The sequence below is a fragment of the Podarcis liolepis genome (genome assembly GCF_965112155.1).
Source record: "Podarcis liolepis genome assembly, chromosome: 2".
Classification (NCBI taxonomy): Eukaryota; Metazoa; Chordata; class Lepidosauria; order Squamata; family Lacertidae; genus Podarcis; species Podarcis liolepis.
In genome coordinates this window covers 27,898,942-27,925,430 of record NC_139555.1, presented here as the reverse complement: position 1 = coordinate 27,925,430, position 26,489 = coordinate 27,898,942, and positions in this window count along the sequence as shown.

The window sequence follows — 26,489 nt, the reverse complement described above, 5'->3', positions numbered from 1 at the left end:
AGTGTTTAGGAACCAAGGCATTTGAGAACCAAGGCACCACTGTTTATTAATTTATATGTACACTTTGCATGTTGCAAAATTCAAAGAAGTGCGAATTTTTGAAAGACGGCTGTGTTTCAGTTTGCATCATGTTTCTGGAAGTGCGAATTAGGTGAGTTCACCTTGAAATTCAAACTTTAAAAGCAAACGTAACTGATTTTCTCCCTTATCCCTACTGAGCCACTGTCTCAAAGCCAGCAATCTTCTTCAATTGCTCACCTTTCCTATCCATTCTGTGCCAAGCGCCACACACTTTTTGCAGAAATGTAATGATAAAATATAGTAACACGCCTGGACCTGCCATGCCAGGGAGCAGCAAGCTGCTGAAGAGCAGACATTTTGTTTGCAACCAAAACTCAGCAGACGTTATGTCTGAATGTACCTGCATTTTTGGACACTGGCCTAATCTCAAAGGGAGATTTCTGTCCCCAAAACCAATAACAGAAAAAAGCCTCCCCATTTTATCAAGTGCTCCAGATGTCTTACAACTCTACCTTGTGGCAGCAAATTTTCAAACTTTCCTCTGAAACAATGAGGGCCACAAACTTGCTTTTTTGGCTCAATGAATAAATAAAGGTGAATTTGTTTCCAAATTCTTCTTGGCACGATGATACATAGGCACTGAAGGCACAAACAGCTGAAGTCATTCTGTTATATGCCAGCTGTAAACCTGAAGTTTAAAACTGTATTGTATAGGAGTCAGAGAAACAAGTTTGCTTATTGCTGAGATAAGAATGGGCGGCTTTGATGCATCATGCAAGAAATCCCCAGGACTGCATTTTTATTTGGAGGGGAGGCAGAGAATTCTCAGTGCTTCATCAAAGTACAATCTCCATAATTCTTTGAGGGAAACCCTGTGAATTAAAGTGGCATACAACTAATGTAAACTTTTAGTGTATTGGCCCGAATATAAGCTGTACCTTTAAAATTCAGGGGGGGGGGGGAAGAAAAAAAGACAATACCTGAATATAAGCCATTTTCTTAAAATTCTGCAGGCACTCACACCCATTCCGTTTCACCGTATGTCTTTTTCAGCAGCGATATCATAAAAGCCAATTTTTGTAAGGTCGCGAATTTAAGTCGCACTTTGACTTTTCACAGTCTGAATTTGGAAAAATAGTGAGGCTTATATTCAGGCCAATATGATATTTTAGTAATGCCCTTGCTTGCTATACATGTAAAATATTTACACTGAATGTGATGGAAAGAAAGAGAAGGGAAGGGAAGGGACTTTGGCTTCCTTATATAGATTGGGTTGCTCCCAATGCCAGTTAAAAGGTGGTAGGTTTCACAAAGACCTAGAAAGGCTCTCCTGGTCTGTGCAGATGACAGTGAGTTAGGATGTAGTGGTCCATCAATGACTGCAATGGTAAATACCGTATAAGCAAAATGGAGCATCTCGGCAGCATATTCTTTTTGTGCCAAGGCAAAACAAGAGGATCAAAGTGCAGGAGGTTGCAGCAGAAAAGGCAGCCTTTTCATTTTTCATTACAAAATTGGTGCTTGGAATGTCCCACGGCCCCTTGAGTTCCACAGATTAATTTTGCTATATAAAAGCACTACTCTTGCTTTTTCAGTGCTTGTTCGTTTTATCAGAATCTTCTTAACATGTGCATTATAAGACAGAGCAAATGGCAGGACTCTGCTCAACCTCTCTCTGTAATTAGTTATGAGGCTTCTGCTGCAATTTGCATTGGAAAATATGTCAAAAAGTAGGGTTTCTCTCTCTGTGATGGATAAAATGGCACCGTGATCAAAGCCCAAACAAATTTGGGCAGATCCCAATATAGGGAGGCAGTGAGTTGAAAGAAGCAGCCCGGGGATGATCTTGATAGCAGCAAAGCCCAAGTCTTTTTAAATATCAGAGAGGATGTCTTGCTGTGAATCTGTGAATACGATTGCTGCAGCCCTGGAAGCTATTAATTAATACGTGGTAAAGTTTATTGTGATGGAATACGTGGGTCCATTGGCTGCAGCTAGCCAGCTGCTTGTCCGCATGAAGCCAGTGTTTCAAATAACCTTCCATAGCATGTATCAAGTGTGGTACGAATAGCTCAGCCAGGAGGTTGTAGCGAAATCTGTTCAAAAGGCCTGGATCACTGGGCAATCGGGCATTCACCCACCGTTTCCTCTGATTGCACAGGGGCAAAGAAGTCCGGCGAGTCGCTTCCAGCCTGCTGGGTCTGCCCGTTGCTGTCTCACAGCTTCGAAGAGGCTCCATGTCTCTCTCGCGACTCTGGGATTTGGCAGGGATGCAGGATGGCTTGTCTTGCCTTTTTGTACAAGTGGACCAGTGGAGTGGAAAACTACCGAGTGAGCCGCCGATCGGATCACAGCACAGCTGTCCTCATGCATGGATAAACTAACATGTCAATACACATGGCATGGGGCTGCCTCTCCCGGCCTTCCTCGCTGGCAGGAAAGCAGATTGCTGCTAATGAAGTCATGGGAGCTAACAGACAGGAGGTAATAGATCGGCTGCTCTCAGCACTGGTTAGGCCCTGTCTTCACAATAATGGTAGAGCGTCCATGCTTTGAGAAGGAAGTGGGTAAGCGGCGGGAAAGAATCAAAGGAATGTGGACAAGCTGAACAGGAATTTTAGAAGCAATGTGCCCTGCAACCTAGGAAGGATGGAGAGAGCTAGACATCCTGTCAGGGACTGGGCAGAGGAGGAATGGTGGAGACCGCTGTGGCGATCACACAGGGACCCTGGAATTTCACCGTCTATTGATCCCTGTGCCACCACTTTATTTCTCGCTGCCACCACCCAGGCCCTACCTGGTACAATACTGAGTCCAGTCAGGGTTAAATTGGAACCTAAACTTCTGTTTATTTATTGCAGTTTAACAAGCATGTGGTTTCATAAATGGTATCGGTCAATCACATTCATGGGGTGCCTATCCAGACCTATAACTTCCGCTACCTGCTCTCACTCACTAAACCACCTCTCAGATATTTACTTGTCTTCCCAGCTAGTAACTTACTCAACCTACCCACAGACTCTATCCCAATTCACTCCCACTCTAACCAACCACCCAACTCCCAATGAACTCTCTCCTCCGCCCCTCCCAGAGCTGGTTTTATAGTCCCTCTGACTCCACCCCCCGGGTTCTGATTGGGTAACCTGTTTAACTATTTCACCTCCAGCACTCTCATATGTTAACGTCACAACTGCTTCCCCAGACTGACCCTTCCAGAGAAGAAGACAGTTCAAAATTACAACAGGGGTTTGAGGGAGATCACAGCTCAGAGGCAGATGAGGAGGAAAGCTGGGAAATAATAGGAGAGGAGGAAGAAGAAGCACCAGAGGGGGGACAGCTGACAGACACAGTGTCTTTAGAAAGCATTTGAGATCCCCCTCTACCAGAACCCAGCAGGCATTGAAAGTAGGAGAGCAGAGAGCTCAGAGGAAGAGGTCACATCTCAGCACCCGTAGTGATGACGCATAATGGGAGAGAGGGAGGGGTGGAGACACACGGAGCAACACCATTACTCCAAGGGGCTGCATTTCTAAGCCTCTCTCTGTGAATATTGAATAAAAAGCATTGGTAAGAACTTGTCTTATCCAGTCCTGGCAACCTACCATGGGGTTGGATCCTCTGATGCCTGACAGAGGAAGGGCAGTCAGGAAAAAAGTGCATAGCTGTGATAATAGGGTCAGAGATAATTTATTTATTTATTTCTAGCAAGAAGACAAGCTAATGCAAGGAAGATTCAGTGTTCCATCACTGAGGAACTTAAGCCAGATAAATATTGGCCAGTTTAGATAGAACCCTGCATCTTCTTTAATGGCCTGGGTTAGATCAGGGATAGACCAACATGGTACTCTTTAGATGTTGTGGATTATAAACTCCTATCAGCCTCAGCCAGCCTGGCCAGTGGCCTGGAATGATGGGATGGTGTACAGTGGTACCTCGGGTTAAGTACTTAATTCGTTTCGGAGGCCTGTTCTTAACCTGAAACTGTTCTTAACCTGAAACACCACTTTAGCTAATGGGGCCTCCTGCTGCCGCTGCACCGCCGGAGCACGATTTCTGTTCTCATCCTGAAGCAAAGTTCTTAACCTGAGGTACTATTTCTGGGTTAGCGGGGTCTGTAACCTGAAGCGTATGTAACCTGAAGTACCACTGTACTGCAGCAACCTCTAGAAGATGCCATGTTGGCTACCTCTGGGTTAGAGGAATTCTGGGTAAGACTTCTGCCCCATAAGTGCAGCTTCATTGGAACTTTTCGGAATTCAAGATCCCCACCCCAAGGAGCAGGTGTGCCAACTCTAAAATATTCAGTAGCAGGAAGCTCAACCCTCCCCCAATTGTGGGGACAGAGGAGGCGAAAGTGCTGAGCTGAGTACAGCACAACACCCAAAGCAGGCTGCTCCTGCGTGTGAGAGAGGAGGAGCCATGGCCATTGAAGCTGTGCAGTGCTGGTGCAAGGCCTCCTTCCAATGATGCACCTTTCCTCGATGATGTGCGTGCATCACACTTTGTGCGCATGGTGTCGCAAGCGCACCGCGCAACTGGGCCTTCTCAGTCTTCGGCCCAAGGCAGTGCCTCTGCCAAGGAGCAAACAAAATGTGACACAAGGGGAAGCAGCAGAAGAAAGGAATGGAAGGCAGGGTTAGGCGGGGGAAGAATATATGCTCGTTTCAATTACACATGCTTAAAGGTAAAGGTAAAGGGACCCCTGACCATTAGGTCCAGTCGTGACCGACTCTGGGGTTGCGGCGCTCATCTCGCTTTATTGGCCGAGGGAGCCAGCGTACAGCTTCTGGGTCATGTGGACAGCATGACTAAGCCGCTTCTGGAAAACCAGAGCAACGCACAGAAACGGATGCTTAGGCTTGTTCAACAACATAGGAGCAGTCCTGCTGGCTCAGCAAATGCCCATCTAGTCCAGCATCCTTTTCTCACAGTGAACGACCAAATGCCTATGGGAAGCTTGCAAGCAGGCCCTGGGCGCAACAGCACTCATTCCCACCAGCGGCGAAGCAAGCTGATTGGGTGCCTGAGATGGCCCACGTACCCTGCGCCCAGGGGTGGGGCCAGCCGCCTGTGGGGCAGGACGAGCTGGGGCAGGACACTCCGTGGGGCCTCAGAGGAGTCTGCCTGCCTCCTCCCACTCAGCCACCCTACAGCTGAGGGGGAGGCGGCGGGCGGACCATTTGGGGCAGCGCGGAGCCTGCGGACGCCCAAGCCACTTTGTCACTCCCAGGAGAAATGCGTGGCTCAGGCGCACTGCAGGCCCCACAGTGAGTGCCGCCGAGCATTTGTCACCCCTCTCAGTGGTGACACCTGGGGCGACCCACCCCCACTGCACCCCCTTCCTCCGCCTCTGATTCCCACAGCAGCAGGTCTTCAGAGGCATACCACCTCAAGCTAACGAGAAATCTACAATGGTCTTTTGTTCCACCTGTTCTGTAAGCACACTTGCTTTTGAGTGAGAGGCTCGCCTTAGGCTGGTGACACGCAATAGTTTTTAAGAGAACTGGAAATGGTTAGCGAGAGCTCTGCTAGCCAGAGCGTGCTATGTATACACATTTCATGTATCCCAGGCCTTGCAAGTTTGTGAACAAGGACAGAAATCTGCTTACCAGAGACAGACGTTGTATGCATGTGTCCAGCAATAAGCTCTCTTTCCAATCACCTTCAACTTTTTTTTTGGGGGGGGGAACCACATCTTATCTGTGGAATCTGTTGGTAGCTGCTGGCAAGTCCTTGCCTTAAGTTCTCCATCTATAAGATGAGAATAATAGCGATGGACCGTGATGGTGATGGATTGCAGTGAACCTGATCTCTGAGACCTCAGTACAGGTCCCTTAAGCGTGTCCACGCTGAAGACCCACCTGTCTGCCATGGCCACCAGTGGCTAACTGGGAACTGAGGGCCTCTCCAGATTGGTGTTTCATGGTGGGTGCATTCTGCAGTACGTTCCTACCAGAATAATAGAGCCTTAGTAGTGGATTTATTATGCTTTTTTATTTGCTCTGGGATGTTTTCGCTATGCTGCCACATTTCTGCTGTCTGGAGGGGTTGGAGTGCAACAAGAGGGGGACGAAAATAAACCGGAACATTTGTGGTCTAAAAAGTTACAGGATTTCAGAGGGCTCTTCGGATGAAGGGCAATATACAAATGTAATAAATAACAAAATAGTAATTACAGGACATGTTACAGGAGAGTTAGAAGGCAAATGCTGAAGACGTATGTCTTTAGCCTGGCTTTAGACATCTGGGATGGTTGTAATCTATTTTAACTGTTTTTAATTCTGAATTTTAAACTGCTGCAAGCTGCCCTGCTACCTGCTGGTGAAGGGCAGGGAATAAATAACAGAAGCAGCAGCAGCTACACCAACAATTTAATAGCAACAACAATAATATCCACTGTTTGGAAATGAAGCAGCGCACGGCTTGCTGAATAATTTCTGCAGGTGCAAAGAGTATTGAAAGCATATTGTGTTTGACCACCCTGATAGCATCATGAGCACAAATAATCATGCATGCATGATGAAAAGGATGCCTGGAGGCATCCTATATAGAAATGGTGCTGTGGTCTGTTTTTATTATTATTATTAATAAGTGATGCTAGGCTCTTTGTTGTGTTTTGCATTAGCTTTTAGTAACATTATGAAATAGATGTTTGAAATAGTTTTACAGTGGTGCCTCGCAAGACGAAAAGAATCCATTCTGTGATTCTCTTTGTCCAGCGGTTTTTTTCGTCTTGCGAAGCAAGCCCATTGAAGGATTAGCGGATTAGCGCTATTAGCGCTATTAGCGGCTTTTAGCGGCTTATCTGCTGATCGGATCAGCTGATAAGCGGCTTAGCGGCTTAGAAAAAGGAGGGGAAAGGGGGAAAAACCAGCAGGAACTCGCAAGACATTGTCGTCTTGCGAAGCAAGCCCATAGGAGATTCGTTTTGCGAAGCACCTCCAAAACGGAAAACTCTTTCGTCTAGCGAGTTTTCCGTCTTGCGAGGCATTCGTCTTGCAGGGCACCACTGTAAATTATTCCATACTGGCGATCATTTCGGAGTGTATTTTGCAAGCTGTTTTGTGAAGGATGTCTTTTCAAAAGCGGGTCATAAATCTGTTAAATAGAAATAAATAAATCCCGCCCCACATGGATACATCCCTAGTAAACACGTTGTACAGACAAGCCCTTAGGAAGCTAAGATCTGCCCCTGCATCACAGCAGTTTACCTTTCGCTAACATGACCACAAGAAGCTTACTGCATTTTCCCAGGCAGAGTTGCGCACCATGCCCGGCTCTCTGTTATCTGCAACTGATGCGTCGCTTTAAACAAGCCAACTGCTCCAGCCATGTTTCTTAGCCTCTCAATGGAATGGATATACAATCGCCGTGAAATATGCACAAGGACCGAGCCGTAAATAGCCCAGGGAACAGAACGAGCGAGGCTGGCAGGAATAAGGTTGGACACAAGTTTCCGTAAGCACAATTAAGGGGCTGTACAAATGATCGGACCCTGTGATTAACGCAGCTTCCCAATTCGCATGAATATTAAACGCCAACAGGCCCAGGCTCCCCACACAATGAATTCTGTATGAATCTTAAGATAAATCATTTGGATAAGTTAGCAGCAGCTGTACTCCCTTGCTGCCAGCTGCCTCAAAAAATCATTTCAAGTCAGGCGAGAGAAGAGAGAGAGAGGGAGGGAGATATGGAGGAAGAGAACGAGAGAAAGAGAGAAAGAGACCATATGAAACCCGGTAATTAGGATTCCATGCTCGGAGGACTAGGGATCAAGGCTGATAAATGCAAGGTGCCTGGAGCTGTTTGGGAAATCAAAAATAAAGGGAGGCGTTAGGAAAATCAGTGGCACATACTTCTGTGCTTGATTGCCTAATGCTTATTGTATTTTATTTGAAAGAGAATGATGCAGTTCAAGCCTGGCGTCAGCACCTGGTATGGTGGGACAAACACTACGCCCTGGAGGGCTCACAGCTCCTGACGCTGGCATCCTTTTATTTTTTATTTTTTAAAATCTGACTTTCCCCACTTACAGCCCAGCACTCCTAAGAGAACTGCAGGGCAAGGTGGCTGCAGCTGCCACTACCAGCCTAGGGCCCAGAGGCATTCTGGGAAAATAAAGATGGCTGCTGCTCCAGCTGCTTCTGTCAGCCTGTTTCTCTCTCAGCACCAGCTACCTTCTTCTTCCCATACCCAGAGCTTCCTGCTTCAACATCCTGCTGCACAACCCCCTCTCCACAGGAAGCTCGTGGGTATGGGGGGAAACCAGGGCAGCGTTGGGAGGGCTCCAGAAGGCTCCATGCCCAGGGCCCCCTCAGAACTGGTGCATGCCCTCCAACATTTCTCAGATGAAAATAGGGATGTCCTATTCCATAATAATCATAATTTTATTATTTATACCCTAACTGTCTGACTGGGTTGCTTCAGTCACTCTGGGTGGCTTCCAACACATATAAAAACAAAATAAAACATTAAACTTTTTTCTTTTTTTAAAAACTTCCCTATACAGTGATACCTCAGGTTACCTATGCTTCAGGTTACATACGCTTCACGTTACAGATTCCGCTAACCCATAAATAGTACCTCGGGTTAAGAACTTTGCTTCAGGATGAGAACAGAAATTGTGCGGCGGCAGCGCAGCAGCAGCAGCAGCAGCAGCAGCAGCAGCGGGAGGCCCTATTAGCCAAAGTGGTGCTTTAGGTTAAGAACAGTTTCAGGTTAAGAATGGACCTCCAGAATGAATTAAGTACTTAACCCGAGGTACCACTGTACAGGGTTGCCTTCAGATGTCTTCTAAAGGTTGTATAGTTACTTATCTCCTTGGGTTGGGGGGGGGTTGCATAACTCCATACTTCCCAACATTTCTCCGATGGAAATAGGGACGTCCTAGGGGAAAGCAGGATCAAATCAGAAACTGGGATGACTTCTGAAAATCTGGGACTGTCCCTGGAAAATGGGGACCCTTGGAGGGTCTGCTAGCGTTGGCCCTGGTGTTCTGGCCTTCTACTGCTAGCGGCTATAATCAGGCTAGGCCAACAGAGACTAGGTTTAAATGAACACAATGGTTAAAGGAAGTTGCTCATATTGTACCCCACTGTACAAACAGATAATTTTCCTCCAGCAACTGACCTAGGCAAAAGCTTTAGTCTGCACATTAAGAGAATGGGACAGAGCTAGGGAAGCATAATGCTTTACTAAAAATAATAATCAAACTATTATGCTCCACTAGCTCAGTCTCTTATTTGCTTAATGTGCAAAAAAGTAACCTTGTTATTTCCCTAGGTCAGAAGCTAGCGTACATTGGTCTGTTTGCCAAGTGGTGCCCAGCGTGAGCAGTTTCTGGTGCTCAGAACATTATGGCTGGATCTACATTGACCTGTTTAATGACATTTCCCTGTATTAGAATGATATTAGATATATTGTTCTAAAACATCACAGGGCATACTTGTTTATTAAAATGTTCTTTAACGTGTGTTTGGTTCTTTTGGTCAAATGTAAGTAATACATGTAAGTAATACGCGGGTGGCAATGTGGGTTAAACCACAGAGCTTACGTCTTGCCGATCAGAAGGTCGGCGGTTCAAATCCCCACGACAGAGTGAGCTCCCGTTGCTCGGTTCCTGCTCCTGCCAACCTAGCAGTTTGAAAGCACGTCAAAGTGAAGTAGATAAATAGGTACCGCTCTGGTGGGAAGGTAAACGGCGTTTCCATGCACTGCTCTGGTTCGCCAGAAGCGGCTTAGTCATGCTGGCCACATGACCCGGAAGCTGTACGCCGGCTCCCTTGGCCAATAAAGCGAGATGAGCGCCGCAATCCCAGAGTCATCCGCGACTGGACCTAATGGTCAGGGATCCCTTTACCTTTACATAAGTAATACCCGGCCACACCATTTCCAAAATGCTGTTTCTTTCCCTGCTGGTTGCTGATTGTTCCGCTCTGCCTTCTGGTGCTTTAATTCTCCCTCCCCCTATGTCCTTTTTTACCTGCCCATTGGAGGAGGGGTGGAATTTGAATGCAGTAAAAAAAAAAGGTGAAACGCTACATAGGGACACATGAGCAGTGTTTCACCAACATAGCAGCAGAAAACGATTAAAAATGAAGTGATAAAAAAGACAAGGTAATAACACATCTTAAAAAGGACCCCTGATAATATTCAGGGAAAATATTTTGCAAGGTGACCTTCTTTTTCCATCAGGAAAAGGCTGCCTCATTGCAGGGCAGATTCGAGGGTAAACCATACGTGGAATGAGTCTGCCCCTGCGGCTTGATGGAGGTAGAAACTGTCTCTCATGTCTTGTTAGGCTGCCGTTTCTAAGGGGATATACGCTTGGTCTTTATCACCCCTGTTGTACAAAAATCTCCAAATGGGTCCAAACTTCAGTGTCTGAAACTCCTGGTAGAGGACAAGGATCTAGAGATCACGCTAAGGGTGGCCAAATTCTGTGCGACTGCCATAAAACTTAGGGAACAAGCTGTACTACCAAAATGATTAAGGTTTTAAATGACAATTTTAGGTTATATTTTAGTGATTAAGATTTAACATATATTTTTTACTGCTGCTATATCTGTATTGTCCCTGTTATACCAATTGCAATTCAATGTATCCCTATCGTGTTTTATGATTTCCCTGATATTGTAAGTGAGCCTGAACTGGTCTGTGACCGTAATAATAAATTCATTCATATCAGGAAAAGGAAAATCTGAGAAATGCCCTCAGAAAAAAAATGCCTTTGGTAAAACCTCAGCTCAGTGCAATTAAAAACATTTTTTTAAAAATAAAAAATCTTGACGATGGCATGAGCAAATTTAATCAGGAAGCTGCTTCCATGGGCCGAGGTAGCATCCCCTGTCCAAGAATTCTCCCTGTATTAATAGTTCTTCCCAGATCACACAGTGAGTATTCCCCTACAGATTTCATAAAGTTCTGCTAGCACACATTTTAGGGGCTGTTAAGGGCGGATCTGTAACCAGAACACACAGTGAGAAAATGTAATAAAGAGATCTAAGTGGGGAGATGTGATCCTTAAGAAATTGTTTTGAATAAACCAAAGCTGCAGTGGAGAGATGAAACTGAGGTTGTGGGAGTGGATGAAGCAAGTTCTAGGATTTAGATATGGATATGCCAAATCAATGCAGGCTGACCTATCTGTTTACTGCTGCCTCTAAGACTGTCCACAGAGGTCTGACAATGCTTCACAGCATCCTTCTGATACTCAGTGCTGCACATGACAGGAAAACAAATCCAGGATGAGGATGTACATACATGATCTGTTCCACTGTGCCTCACATGGAAAGGTCAGGCCTCTGGGTTCCCCATGGACATGTCTGTGGTGCTCTTTGAATAAAATTAATAAACCTTCATAATCTCATCACTATGATTGCTATGTCTGAGCCTCTTTAGAAGTCCTCTCCAGATGCTGTTTCTTGATTAAAAATAGGCTGCATGGTGCTTCCTCAAGACTTGTGGCATTGCCCCCACCCCACCCCCCGCATGCTGGAAAAAAATTGCAGAGATTACTTTTTTGAGAGTTATGTGATCTTGGCAGCAGCAAAGACAGACCTGTCCAAGTGCTACAGAAGAGTTTAAATGAAGGGGGAAGGATGCAGTTGGGCGATGCCCCAAATCAGGGCTGGCCTGCCTATTATTATTATTATTATTATTATTATTAATAATAATAATAATTGAATTTATATACTGCCCTATACCCGGGGGTCTCAGGGCAGTTCACAGAATAAAATCAAGATATAACACTACAAAATACAGTGGTACCTCTTGTTAAGTACTTAATTCGTTCTGGAGGTCCGTTCTTAACCTGAAACTGTTCTTAACCTGAAGCACCACTTTAGCTAATGGGGTCTCCTGCTGCTGCCACGCTGCTGGAGCATGATTTCTGTTCTCATCCTGAAGCAAAGTTTTTAACCCGAGGTACTGTTTCTGGGTTAGCAGAGTCTGTAACCTGAAGCGTCTTTAACCTGAAGTGTCTGTAACCCGAGGTACCACTGTACATAGTATAATAATAAAAAAATTAAAAATCCAATAGCCCCCACCACATTTTAAAATGGCATAGGATGTCAGTCAAATGAACCAAAGGCCTGGTTAAAAAGGAACGTTTTTGCCTGGCGCCTAAAGGTGTATAATGAAGGTGCCAGGCAAACTTCCCTGGGGAGAGCATTCCACAGATGGGGAGTCACTGCAGAAAAGGCCCGTTCTATGTTGCCACCCTCTGGACCTTTCATGGAGGAGGCACATGAAGAAGGGCCTCAGAGGATCATCTCAGGATCTGCGTAGGTTCATATGGGTAGAGGTGGTCCTTGAGGTATTGGGGTCCTGAGCCATTTAAGGCTTTATAGGTCAAAACCAGCACTTTGAATTGGGCCCGGAAACTAATTGGTAGCCAATGCAGTCGGGCCATGAGGCGGACAGACACAGCTGTCTTGGATGGTGGAATCTCATGGGGTGGCTTACCTATGGAGATCCGACCTGCCCCTGCTGCTTCTGCCAGAAAAGCAAGGCTAAGCGATGGTGGCAGCTTCTAGTGAGACCTCACAATTTCTCTTAAGACAGTGTGGCGCTTGCGCAAGATCTTGCTGGAAGCCACTGTGTGACTCCAGGAAGTGAGGTTTCAACAGGAGGGGAGATGGCACCTTTCTGTTTTGCCTCAGGTGACAAAACAGGGCAGGCTACCCCATCCTGAGTTAGCAAGGCCAATCCATTGGTAGAAATACTCTATCCCGTGGCAATCCTGTTCCAGATGTACTTTCCATTACGGAATCCCTGCATCCAACCTTCATAGCTATGTAGGCACTATTCCTGCTGGGTGAGTGGAAATCCTGCATCTGGTTGCTGCATGGATGGTCAATGATGTCAGCTTTAATGCTGCTGGTCACCTGTAATGGGGAAAGGAGGAGGACTGAATCCAGCTCTTCCCTTTCCTCCTCCTAAAAATGGTCAGTGCTTGCCATCACCAGCTATCTGTTTAATGAGTATGGAAGAATGTCCAAGCTACTACCAACAGTGGAAGATTGGCAGATGAAGATGATGGACTTTTTGGAGCTAGCTGACCTGACTAGAAGAATCTGCGACCAGAAAGAAGAGGAGTTTCAAGAGGACTGGAGGAAATTCAAGGACTATTTGAATAAATATTGTAATATAAAAAATTAGAAATTACTTGAAAGAAACAAGTAGGCCTAGGATTAAATTAAGTTATAATTAAATAAATGGGATTCAGAATTTTAAGAAAAGTGAATAAAATGGACTATAATTGGAAATTGTTTTAGTTTAATAATGATATTGGAAAGCTGTTACTTTTAATTACAAGGAAACTCAGAAGGGAGGGATTTGAGGAAGTCAACCAAGATGTTTAAAAGGTTGGTTTTGTGAAAAATTAAGTTTGTTATTATTGTCTATTTGTTTATTGTTCCCCCCTTTTCCCCCTCCCTCTTTCTTCTTTTCCCTTTTTCTTTTTCCTTTTCTGTTTTTGTGTATCATTTTGCTTTGTGGTTTGTGTTATCACGGTGGAAAATCTAATAAAAAATTATTTTAAAAAAAAAGAATGTCCAAGCTGGCAGAAGAAACAGTAGTATAGTGAGTTCAATGGATTGTTTTTTTTTATTATTATTATTCCACCGCTGGATTTGGGCTGTATTTCTAAGGCAAAGGTTAAAATTCTTTGTGCTTTTGCAAATTCCGGAACGCAATTGTTTTTTGTGCAGTCTTGGTCTTGTTGCTGCAATGATGGTGGGGATGCACTTAAATGTATACTAAGCGCTGCTCAAAGAATACAAGTTCCTGCTGCAACAGTTTACAATATAAGATACAATACATTCCCAGATTCAGTAGCCAACACCCACATTGTAAGGTTCAGTTCTCGTGGGAGCTGAGCAATCCTGAGCCCTGGAATTGTAGAGTTGGAAGGGACCCCGAGGATCATATCGTCCAGCTCCCTGCAGTGCAGGAATATGCTATTGTCCCATACAGAGATTGAACCTGCGACCTTGGCATTATCAGCACCACGCTCCATCCAACTGAGCTATCCTAACTCCACGGTGAACAAACATAATAGTCTACCAATTTAATAGATTTAAAAATCCGTCTTCCCAGTTTCCTGCCTAGAGCTGTCAAGTCACGAGTGCAGGATTCCTTCCTTACTGCTGAACAGGGAGATGAGGCCATTGCAGCCTCTCTTCCCTGCCATCAATCATGTTGTTTGCCACATTTACACCAGGCAGTGAAAGCACCATGATATCACTTTAAACAGGTGTGGCTTCCCCCAACAATTTTGAAAAGCGAAGCTCATTAAGGGTGCTGAGAGTTGTTAGGAGACCCACCTATCCCCAGTGTGGTGTAGTGGTTAAGAGCAGTAGACTCGTAATCTGGTGAACCGGGTTCGCATCTCCCCTCCTCCACATGCAGCTGCTGGGTGACCTTGGGCTAGTCACACTTCTCTGAAGTCTCTCAGCCCCACTCACCTCACAGAGTGTTTGTTGTGGGGGAGGAAAGGAAAGGAGAATGTTAGCCGCTTTGAGACTCAAAGGGAGTGAAAGGCGGGATATCAAAGCCAAACTCTTCTTCTTCTTCACAGAGCTACAATTTGTTCTGGGAATTGTAGCTCGAGGGGGAATAGGGGCCTTTAGGGGGGGGGCAGTGATAAGCCGAAAGGCAACACATTCTTGCCTCACTGGTTTTTCAGGAATTACTACCTGTAGATTGTTTTTCTCTCAGATTTTACTTCCTTACTGCTTCTTCCAGAGCTGGATCAAGACATTTTGCTGCCTGAAGCAGAGGATGAAATGGCGTCCCTCCCATTTCACATACAGAAATGGACTGGGCAACGTTTCTGTTTTACTTAATATATTTGGGGTTTTGTGTCAGTGTTGCTTGTGCAGGTTTTATCCCCCCCCTTTCCCCCTTTTCTTCCTAACATCTCAATAAATGAAACCGATTTGTAAAAAAATGTTACATGGGGGGGGGGGGACGTGAGGGAGACATTGCACATACCTTTGTAAATCAAGAAAATCTTTAATAAAAATACATTAAAAAAGAAGAAGAAATGGACTGGGCAGGCAGTTGCATCAACACTGGGGTGTGGTAGCCTTGTTTACCACACCTGAGGACAGCAGGCTGTCTTCAGTGTTTAGGGCAGTTGGCTATCTCCTTCTTCCTCATGGCAGGGCTGAAGCTGGCTTCCTCTTCAGTCAGTTAGCACAGGACTTGCCTTTTGTTAACCTCATAATGACTCCATGATGGTTTGCCAGTTCCCTCAGAAAACTGCCTTTAATACTCCACAGTAGGTAGGACCGCCTCACGACTAGATTTAAACAGACACAAGCTGTTTAATTTAACTACCTGGCCATTTTATTTCCTTTCCCCCCTTTCTAATAAATGCCAGCCCACAAGCTGTCAGTGAGCAATTTTAAATCCACCTAAATTAACACAAGCGGATAATTGATTGCCATGTCCACTCTGCCAGCAACCGTCTTGTGTGTAGGCATTTATGCTTTTTAGGTGGTAGCAGCCACACATGTCTTATATGTGTTGGGTTAGAAGTCCACATGTGAAGGAAATAAATCCATCTTCTCGAAGCACCAGTGCATTGTGTGCTCACTCAGTCCCCTCTGCTGCGTCAACATGGTCCTAAGACAAACATACAAGGCACCCAAAGTGTTTGCTGCATGACATTCTGGCTTTTCTTTCATCCTTCATGAATATAAATGCTCCCCTCCCCCTCTGGCAGCCCTTTCAGCCCAGTGTTTAACTCTCTCACTTGAATCTCCAAGCCTGACCCTGCTTTGTATGGTTGGCATCAATGCTTCAGGGAAGGAATCCATTTCACTCGTTCAGATGTCAAGGGAATTGAAAGCTCTGCAAATATTTCCTCGATCTAAATTACACACCGACCCCAGCAGGGCTGAACTCGCAGTATAATCCAGGTTATGAATTGTAAATCAGAAGCTGTGCAAAAAAAATATATAAAATAAAATAAAAATTCAATAAGCCCCACTACCCAGGCCTGTCACCGAACACACTTGCCGCGGCATTGTAGTTCAGTGCACACAGCATGCTGGACCAGCTCTTAAAAGGCCACAGAAAACTCATTTCTCCTCCCTTGTAAAAGCCAAAGGCTTCCCTTACCGAGGTCACATGTGATAGCTTTGGTTTATGGCCACAGAGTGATGTTCAAGCAAGCACACTGTCATTTGGGGAAAAGCCGCGCGGAGCCCCGGTCGAGGCGGGGAGCACTTAATGGCACAATGGACCCACAACTGATGTCATGACACAACATTTCGACCAACAGATCAAAAATGGAATTGGAGTTCTCTCTACAGTTTCAAGAGGAGCAGCAAATGTCAAAAACCCAAGGCCAAAAGGGATCTCTTTGGAGCAGAATGCAATTAATAGTTTTTTCCCCTTCATTTTTTTTTAAAGCAAGTGTTGCGAGCATGCTGCATGTTCCAGAACCAGAAATCATTGCTCTGGGACACTGATCTAGGAGTCTCTCCAACATTATGTTGCTCACGTGGATGGACAAACCAGAAAAAAAAGTATAACCTGGGTCCAATTAAAGCGCTAAATGTAAAGGTAAAGGGACCCTTGACCATTAGGTCCAGTCATGGCCGACTTTGGGGTTGCGGCACTCATCTTGCTTTATTGGTCGAGGGAGCCGGCGTACAGCTTCCGGGTCATGTGGCCAGCATGACTAAGCTGCTTCTGGCAAACCAGAGCAGCGCATGGAAACGCCGTTTACCTTCCCGCCGGAGTGGTACCTATTTACCTACTTGCACTTTGACGTGCTTTCGAACTGCTAGGTTGGCAGGAACAGGGGCCGAGCAACGGGAGCTCACCCCGTCATGGGGATTCGTACCACGACCTTCTGATCGGCAAGTCCTGGGCTCTGTGGTTTAACCCACAGTGCCACCCATGTCCCTAATTAAAGCACTGGCCTATTGCATATCTTCTTTCTGGCCCCAGGATTCAGATACCAACAGGCTGTGGCCAATCAGTGATATGAGCCTTATTCCACAGTCAAAGGTTAGCAGGATTATTATTATTATTATTATTATTATTATTATTATTATTATTATTATTATTTTAGCAACACTAAAAGAAAGATAAACTGCTATGGTAAACGTCTGTGCCCCTAGATGTCAGGGACTGGACTGAGGAGGAATAGTGGAGACCCCCCCCCACACACACTTCCCAGAGAAGAGGTAGACAGTATAGATCCACAATAGTGGTTTGAAGAAGGTCACAGCTCAGAGGCTGCAGAGGGGAGAAGCTGAGAAATATTGGGAGAGGAGCAGGAAGAAGCAGCAGCACCGGGGAAGAGACAGCTGACAGACTCAGTGTCCTTGGAAAGCATTTCTGACCCCCCTTCTCCCAGAACCCGGCGGGCACTGAAAGTAGGAGAACAGAAAGCTCAGAGGCAGAAAGCACAGATCAGCCAACATAGGGATGATGTATAAGAAGAGAGATGGAGGGGGTGGGGCTTTATTCGGAACAACGCCATTGCCCAAGAGACTGCATTTCTACGCCTCTCTTTGGGACTATTGAATAAAAGACATTGGTAAGAGCTTCTTGTCTCTCTGTTACTGGCAGCCTGCCATGAGGGGGGAGGGATCGGTTTCCTGAAGCCTGACACTACCTGAACCTGTGGACTGGTTAAGAACATATAAGTGCAAGAAACCTCCTTGCCCTGAGTAAGACAATTGGGTCCATTGGCAGCAGCTCTCCAGGGTTTCAGTCAGCAGTCCTTCTCAGCCCTACCTGGTGATGCTAGAGTTTGAACCTAGGGCCTTCTGCGTGCAAGGCAGGTGCTATACCAGTGAGGCTTGTCTGCCATCCCCCATCATAGCTGTCAACGTTTTCCTTTTTTTTTAAGGGAAATTCCCTTATTCTGACTAGGGAGAATTGCTGAACATTTGGTGGGTAAGACCTGAAGTGTGGAGATATTTTGCCGGCACTAATTTAGCACAACGTGACCGAGCAATAGCAAGCCTTCAGCTCACGTTCTCCCCTTCTCCTCTCCTCTAGGACAGCCAAGAGGAGAGGCCGGGCAGGATTTTTCCCCATCTGGAAAATTGGCTCTGCCATTTGGGTTTTTGCCTACCTCATAGCAATCGTCACAACTTTGTAAGGCGGATAGGCATTGGGTAAGCCTGGTCTTGTTCGGAGGGGAGGTTGTAGCCTCTGCCTGTCCCTCCATGGGTAAAGGGATCCTGTTAAAAGGATCCGGGAGGAGGGGCTCCTGTCCGATGGCCAGATGGGGGCTAGGGCCATACCACTCCTCCAACGGGGACCGCTTGGGGAATGCCCTGATTTGAAGTAGGTCGTAGCGCATCCTCCACCCACCCACTGCTGGCTTCACTCCCAGCAGATGGGCAGGAGAGATATACACAGTCAAAATTTCTATGGCTAAACCTTCACATCTGTAACCAATAAAGTTGTGGCCTGATTTGACCCCCAAACCAATATGCCGTGTGTTGTCTAGTTGTTTGCACCTTAGGGAGTAGGGTGCTCATGGGGCCTCACCATGCAAACCATAGTTTTAAGTAACCACAGTTGCCCCTAATTCAGGTGTCACAGGAAACTATGACCAGAAGCAACCACACCCAGCCTCTTATTCATAGGAGGGAAGTGTGCATTCTTCCCAAGGCTCACTGCTGCTCATGCATATAATGCAAAAATATAGTTTTGCTTTATTTTTGAAATTGGCAAGTGCTGTAGTAAATCCCTATTGTCCTGTTGCTCAAACGGCCCCCATTCTAAACACGCAACAGCTTAGTTGAATCCTGCCCTAAATCTCCCAGGAATCAAGTGTGCCACACCAAACTTTCTAATTTAATAGAGTGTTTCTTCTTCTTTTTAAGCATACCCAACCTCTGAATATGTAGCAAATAATAAGTTGAAATATCTTTTTTAAGTGTTGGTGCTTGGATAGGGTGGGTTAACAAACCCACTGCCAAATTCCGACCCAATCTTGATTTGATAACATATTTAAACAACAGAGCAGTATTAAAAAGTGTGCTCACATTATTGTTAGTCCTCGAGAGTTGCTACATGAAATGCAATACAAGATCTTTTATCCAAAACACCCAGGGGGATGTGCCTTTCTAAAGGATAAAGGACTACTTGGTTGATGGAAAGAACCATAGACAGCTGACAGCTGTCATTGCAGAAACCTCTCCTGCACAGACAAAAATGCTTTGGTGTGCTAAAAAGTATGTTCTTTAAAAAATAATGCCCGTAGGTACAGTTAATTTATATGGCTTAGGGCCTGTCGCTTTAAAGTGGTTGGTGATTGGCTCGGAAGACAGAAAAGTTTGAATCAATTAAAATAAATGGTGTTTTAAAAAAGGTATTTGGAAAAAAGCGAAATAAATCATAAATGAAGTTGATGAAGTCTTGAACAGCTGTTGAGTTAATACTTGCTTATCTTTTAAAACCATGGGTAATTCTAACATCAATTTAACAAAAATTGATCTATGGCAGCTACAGGCGTAACTCCCACAACTAGCGATATGAAAATATTGTCAAATAAACAGATATTGCAAGGAGGTGAAATTAAAGTGGGGATTTAATTCTCTTGCTTCAATAGAGAATCTGTCATGTGTCGGTTTTCTGGCTGATGTCTTTTTATTGTTGTTTTGTCGAGAGGATGTCAGCGCAAGTGAGCGCGGAGCACAAAGACCAAAGGAAGAGAAACGAGATATATTAAAATGAGGATCAGATGAAGGATCAGTTTTGTATTGTTACTGCTATTGTTTCTGGATTCGAGAAAGGTGACCATAATGCACGGTTGGTACATTATAGTGAATCTTGCCCAGCGCTGTACCCAACCATTAACTGGAACATGCATGAAATAAATATTGTTTTATTGTGCTTTTATTGTGCTTTTAATTCTGTTGGGAGCTGCCCAGAGCAGCTGGCGAAGCCCAGCCAGGTGGGCGGGGTATAAATAATAATAATAATAATAATAATAATAATAATAATAATAATAATAATAATTCCAGGAATGGAATGGTATGGTTTGCCAGGGCTTGGCTGCAGCATGGTAAAAGATAAAGGGACCCCTGACCATTAGGTCCAGTCGTGACCAACTCTGGGGTTGCGGCGCTCATCTCGCTTTATTGGCTTCCGGGTCATGTGGCCAGCATGACTAAGCCGCTTCTGGCGAACCAGAGCAGCGCACGGAAACGCCATTTACCTTCCCGCCAGAGCGGTACCTATTTATCTACTTGCATTTTGACGTGCTTTCAAACTGCTAGGTTGCCAGGAGCAGGGACCGAGCAACGGGAGCTTACCCCGTAGCAGAACATATTATTTGCATGCAGAAGATCTCCAGGTTTAATCTCCAGCATCTCCAGGTGGGACAGGGGAAAACCTCCTCTTTGATGAGACAATGGTTTGTGTCAGTAAAAGGCAGCTTTCTGTGCCCTACTTTGAAGAGAACAGCCCTTGAAGACATAGCAAGTAAAGAATGGAAGAGAATGCTTTTAAGAATATGCAGAGTGACTTCCCCTCACTGCTAAATACTCACAACCAACCTTTACAGAACAGAGATGTGGACAAGAGCTTCCAGAGAGGAAGGCATGACTTTGAATTGGGGTGATCCCCCAGCCATCTGAGCAAGTAAATACCTTTAAGGAGCCAATGGATCAATAATCATGCACGCCTCCCCTGCGCCGTAAATCCTCTGGTGAGTTTTATTTATAATGCTTGCCTCTCGTGATTATTTGGGCTCGTCCCAATTATTCGTTTCAGCCCTGTTCTCACCACATTTTGTGGCAGAGAGTTCTGCAGACATTTTGTGAATGAAAGAGCTTTCCCAGTTCACCTGTTTGTGATCTCTCTCTCCCACAGTTTTTTCTTCCCCAACCACCTGTTTGGTTTGAGGCATGTGTGGGAGCAACATTTGCCATAGCGTTCCGGCTGCAGAAACTCAAGCTTGGATATGTTCATGTCACAAAGACATTGTTCCCATCCCAACTGCGTATTGCGACTGGAGGAATTGGTAAGAAGCTCTAGCTGTTACATCAACACCCAGGAACAAGTGTTGTTATGCGCCGTGACAATATTTGATGAATTCATATGCGCCTAGGGGAAGAGACTAAGTAGGTGAATAAAGTGAGAATATTCTCTGCGACAATCAATATGCCTTCAATTGAACCGTCTCTACTGATGTGACATTTTGATTTTTCTGCACCGGATGTAACTATTAACTAGATTTATGGCATCTTAAAAGAGGAGGCAGAAAAGGAAATGGGAGAAAATGGACCAGCCCATGCTAACATGGGCAATGGCTTAAAAGTAGACCATCCTGCAAATGCTTCATTTATTGTGTGTGAGAGATTAAACAGCGCTGTCATTTACAAGGCCATAGGGTGATAAATGCATCGAGGCTGTTGGAGAAGAGTTGGTCAGGACAGCATGGCTGATGGGACAGATCTCAAATGAAGGAGCAGCTGTAGCAAATCAAGGTGAGTTGCCCTAAAAGTCAGTGGATGGTGAGGAAGGGAGATTGACTCTCGATCCACGATCCACCAGGAAGTTCCTCTATGCAAGGAACTGAAATCTCTCCTTAATCTAAATTTAACCCTCACATTGGCAGCGCTAAGCTTGCTCACGCCATGATCCTAGGCACCACCCATTCATTTCAAAGAAGTATGCACAGGAAAAGTTTCCATTGAATAGTGCCATTTGGGTCCCCCCCCCCAACTAAGACAGGGGGTAAAGGTAAAGAGTCCCCTGACCGTTAGGTCCAGTCGTGGCCGACTCTGGGGTTGCGGTGCTCATCTCACTTTATTGGCCGAGGGAGTCGGTGTACAGCTTCCGGGTCATGTGGCCAGCATGACTAAGCCGCTTCTGGCGAACCAGAGCAGCGCACGGAAATGCCGTTTACCTTCCTGCCAGAGTGGTACCTATTTATCTACTTGCACTTTGATATGCTTTTGAACTTCTAGGTTGGCAGGAGCAGGGACCGAGCAATGGGAGCTCACCCCGTCATGGGGATTCGAACCGCCGACCTTCAGATCAGCAAGCCCTAGGCTCAGTGGTTTAACCCACAGCGCCACCCGCGTCCTTAAGAAAGGGGGACGGATGGGCAAATTTGACAGTTTCAGTTTCTCTCATTTTCCCCCCAAGGTTTATGTTTAGTTTGCCACATTTCCACCTCAGGTTGCGCTAAAAAAATAAATAAATGCTCATGAAAATTCATCAGCATTTTAGGGCAGCATTCCCCTAATATGTACACAGCTATATGCAATTCTGACTACTGTATACATTTTTGCAGGACAAGTTATTGTAATAACACACATTTTTGTACGGTATTTTCACTAATGTGTGCATTTATATGCACACTTCACCCCAGTATGTTCTATTTTGTACACATTACTTACCTGGAGAACTATACTGCAAAACCTGGAGAAGTCCCAGTCTTGAAGGATGGCTGCCTCCACTGTATGACGTATCATTTTGGAAAGTGCAAATTATGCAAACTGACCTTCAAATGTGAACTGAATTGACTTTATCTCCCATCCCAAGACAGGAGTGGTGGAACGTTTTCAGCCTAAAAGTGACATTCCTTTCTAGGGAGCCTTCTGGAGGCTGCATCCCTTTCTACCCTTCATCCAGGCAAGCATGGGCATGAACAGAGTCGAGGGACAGAGCTTAGCAGGGCTTTTCTTCAGCCAGAACGTCAACTTAGGTAGAAAAACAGTGGCTTTTCAGCATGCATTCTCTGGGTCGGTGGGGGTGAGGTGGGAATAATGTACTGTTCCCCCCAGTATTCTCACAGCTCATTTCCTCCCTATAGAGGGAGCCAGGCAGGTCTCCTACTCCTTTGTTGCTAGGCTACAGCTCATAGAGATGCTCTACAAAAATTGCCCCTCCCAGCCAATGTCAGCATTCTTAGACTTGTCGCTTCCTATTATCATTATCATTATCATTATTTATTAAGTTTCAATACTGCCCTTCAGCTGAAGATCACAGGTGGCTTACAATACAAAAACAACACAGAAATACCCACCATAATAACAAACAAAAACGTTTTGCAAAAAAATGTGTGTGTGTGTGTAGATCTCACCATGAAGGGATGAGGGGAAATAGCTTGATTTTAAGAAAAAGACCAATCTGATATAGGTTGGGATGAACAAGGGGTGATAGGGCTGTGCACCAGATCTGGCCGAATCCTGACCTGAATGAGGCTGATTCAAGCTTGACTGGGATTTGGCTGGATTGCAGCAGCCTTGCATTGCCTCCAGTGGTGGCACCAGAATAAAATATTAGGCCAGTGCACCGAAGGGGCAGAGGAAACTTCTAGGTGGGTGAGTTGTGTCCTGCATATTAAGATCTCTGAAAGAAAAATGACAGTATATTATAATGAAAGGAGTCCAGAAATTGGCAGGGAGCAAAGTAGGGATGGACAAAAATCTATCAGTTTTGGTTTTTCTCATTTCTCCCCACATTTCCACATCAATTTGCAATTTCTCTTTGAAGTCAAGCCCTCACGAAAATTCATCAGCAGTTTAGTGCCTGATTCTTGTAATGTACACATTTTTGTATGCGGCGTTTCCTAATATACATACTGCTGTAAGCAGTTCCCCCTAACATAATGCTTTTTGCGTGTTATTTTCATGAATATATGTATTTTTTTATGTACCTTTCCGCTTAATGTAAGCAATGTTGTACACCCTTTTGTGGCTAGGGAGCTGCATCACAACATACAGATAAGTGTGAATTCCATGGGGTGGCGGCGCTTCAGTTTGTGTCGTGTTTCCGGAAGTGTGAATTATGCAGGTTTGTATTGAAATGCAAACCAAGCCAAGTGTCTTCCCCATCCCTAGGTGTGCGTTGGAGAATATTGCCTCAGAAATCACACAAAGGATATAACTTTCCTTGGAGACGGGGAGAACTAGTACTGTAAAAGAATGCTTGAAAAGCTATTTCCTAAAAATGGACTGTGCCATTGACACATCAGGCAGTGACGGATGCCATCGACAACCGCAACAGTGTTTTGCTGTCACAAAGCGAAATGTAGTGTCCGAGAGGCCCTTTTGAGATCTGTCACGCTAACTCTGACAGGCAATGGGGGAATAGGATTTCCACTGGGTTGGTCGACAGCTGAACAGAGAGTCACAATCCCTCTCTCCTCCTTTTATGGGTTGGTAGGATGCGCAGCGGGGACAGTTAGAAGGTAATAACCTCATAAGATTAGGAGCAATTGCTAGGGAATACTGTCTAACAGCTTTCTCCACTCATTTCACAAGGTAGCCAAGGTCAAAATAGATGACGGTTCAGCAAACGGCACTGAAATCTAGCCTCTGGGTAGCTTGGCCATCCTGCTGATTGGTTGCTGGGCTGCAGGCCAGCTGGCAATGGGGGAAGAGTGCTTGAATGTTTTCACTGCAGGGCAGTGAGATCTAAGCCACTGGGGGTGGGTTGGGGTTGTTGCTGTTTTTTGATATACAGTGGTACCTCGGGTTGAGAACTTAATTCGTTCTGGAGGTCCGTTCTTAACCTGAAACTGTTCTTAACCTGAGGTACCACTTTAGCTAACGGGGCCTCCCGTGCCGCCGCTGCACAATTTCTGTTCTCATCCTGAAGCAAAGTTCTAAACACGAGGTACTCTTACTGGGTTAGCGGAGTCTGTAACCTGAAGCGTCTGTAACCTGAAGCCTCTGTAACCTCAGGTACGAGTGTAGTTGTTCTGTTGGGCAGAGAATTCCAACCGTGCTAACTTTGGGGCTTTATAGGAAGCACCTGTGACTTCTTTTAGATGTCCATACGTAACTAACAGAGCCACAGCTACACTTAAGGTGCCTCCATTGATATCAGGAGAAGAGGGGAGAAGGCTGTCTGAAGGAATACGAATGAACTATCTAAAGACGCTTCCTTTTTAAAAACTTTTTTTTAAAATTAGCTTTTCAAATTTTACAAATTCTTTTCTACAACCATCAGAACATATATCTGTTGACCTCCCATTCAGCCTTCCATGGTGTTCTTTCTTTACCTTATAAAGCTGCTATATTACTTTCCCCCCATTATATACTTTAATTCTAAATTACTCAACTACCACTTCTATTAGACTACCACTTCCGGAAAGAGGCTCTTCCAAATGTCAAGCGTACTGATTCAGGGACTTTGAGACTGCAGGCACATTTTCAGCTTAAAATGCAGATAGGCTGCATTTCCCCCCTCAATTCAGATCAAAGTTGGTTTGGGGGAATACGCATCAAAATACAGTATTTCGTAAGAAATGGACAGAATCAATGTGGAGTGCAGCTAAAGTTGTGTTTATCCCAATTCCCAAACCTGTGATGGGAGTGCACTGGATGCAGAATAAACAGGAGTTGTGTACACAGCCTTCGAACAGTCGCATAGATAGTGCCAGTCTCTGCTATTCCACCCTGCAGACCAAAGACTAATAGGAACAGCATGGCTGAGAGAGCCCTAAAGAGTGACAGTAGTTACACACACACACACACACACACACACACACACACACACACACCACAGTACTAAATCAGCCTTAAGGGGAAGCTGGTGCCTAGAGGCAGCCTTAATAAGGTATCAGGAGTGCTCTTCACATTTGCATGTAAAAAGGACAGGGGTAATTTTACTTGCCAAATCAAAGAGAACAAAAGTATCCCTGCTTGGCTGAATGACACAGCCTGGAATGCAATCCAAAAGGAACGTGTGGCATAACAACCCGTTCCAGGAACATGGCAGAAGCACAATGGGGAGCAGAGGAAAGATGAAGATTTCTTCCTCCTCCGCCATCTTCATCACCACCCACCACCCACTGTTAGCATTTCCTCTAGCAGACAACAGTTCTTAGCAGATAACTAGCAAGGTCAATTCCTCAACAGAGAGGAAAGAAATGGTGGTGACAAAGCGATGGAGTGTGCTGTTTCGTGCTTCTTAAATTAGCACCCGTGCAAGAAGAGATGTTCCTGACCATCATCTTATGCTGGTTCCATCTTGTCAATGACCACATGCTCTCAGTTATCACAATCAGCAATATAAACCAGCATTTAGATTGAGCTGGGCCATGGAAATGTCCTGGGTTGTTAATGTGTTGATGTCAACATTTCATACTGTCAAGGTCCCCAGTTATATTTGACTTCAGGAAGCATAGCATGGTTGGACGGCTAGGTGGTTGATTGATCCACCACATGGCAAACTTTGGATCACTGCTGTTTGGTGGGCTGTTTTTGTGTAGGCACTGTCATGTAGGGCTGAAATTGTAGCACGCCATCAGAAAAACACATTTAGTGTGTTGTGTGATGGCATGTAAAAGGCCTGATCTTGTGTAGTGGGATCCACAGATAATTTTGCTTATCACGGGGAATAAGTCAATGTCTGCAGCAATTTCAGTTGGATTTCTATATTCCAGATGGTTGCATGAAGTGGCCATTTGTCACATCCTTCCCATATGTTTTCATCACCACATCATTATTTTCTCCAATTCT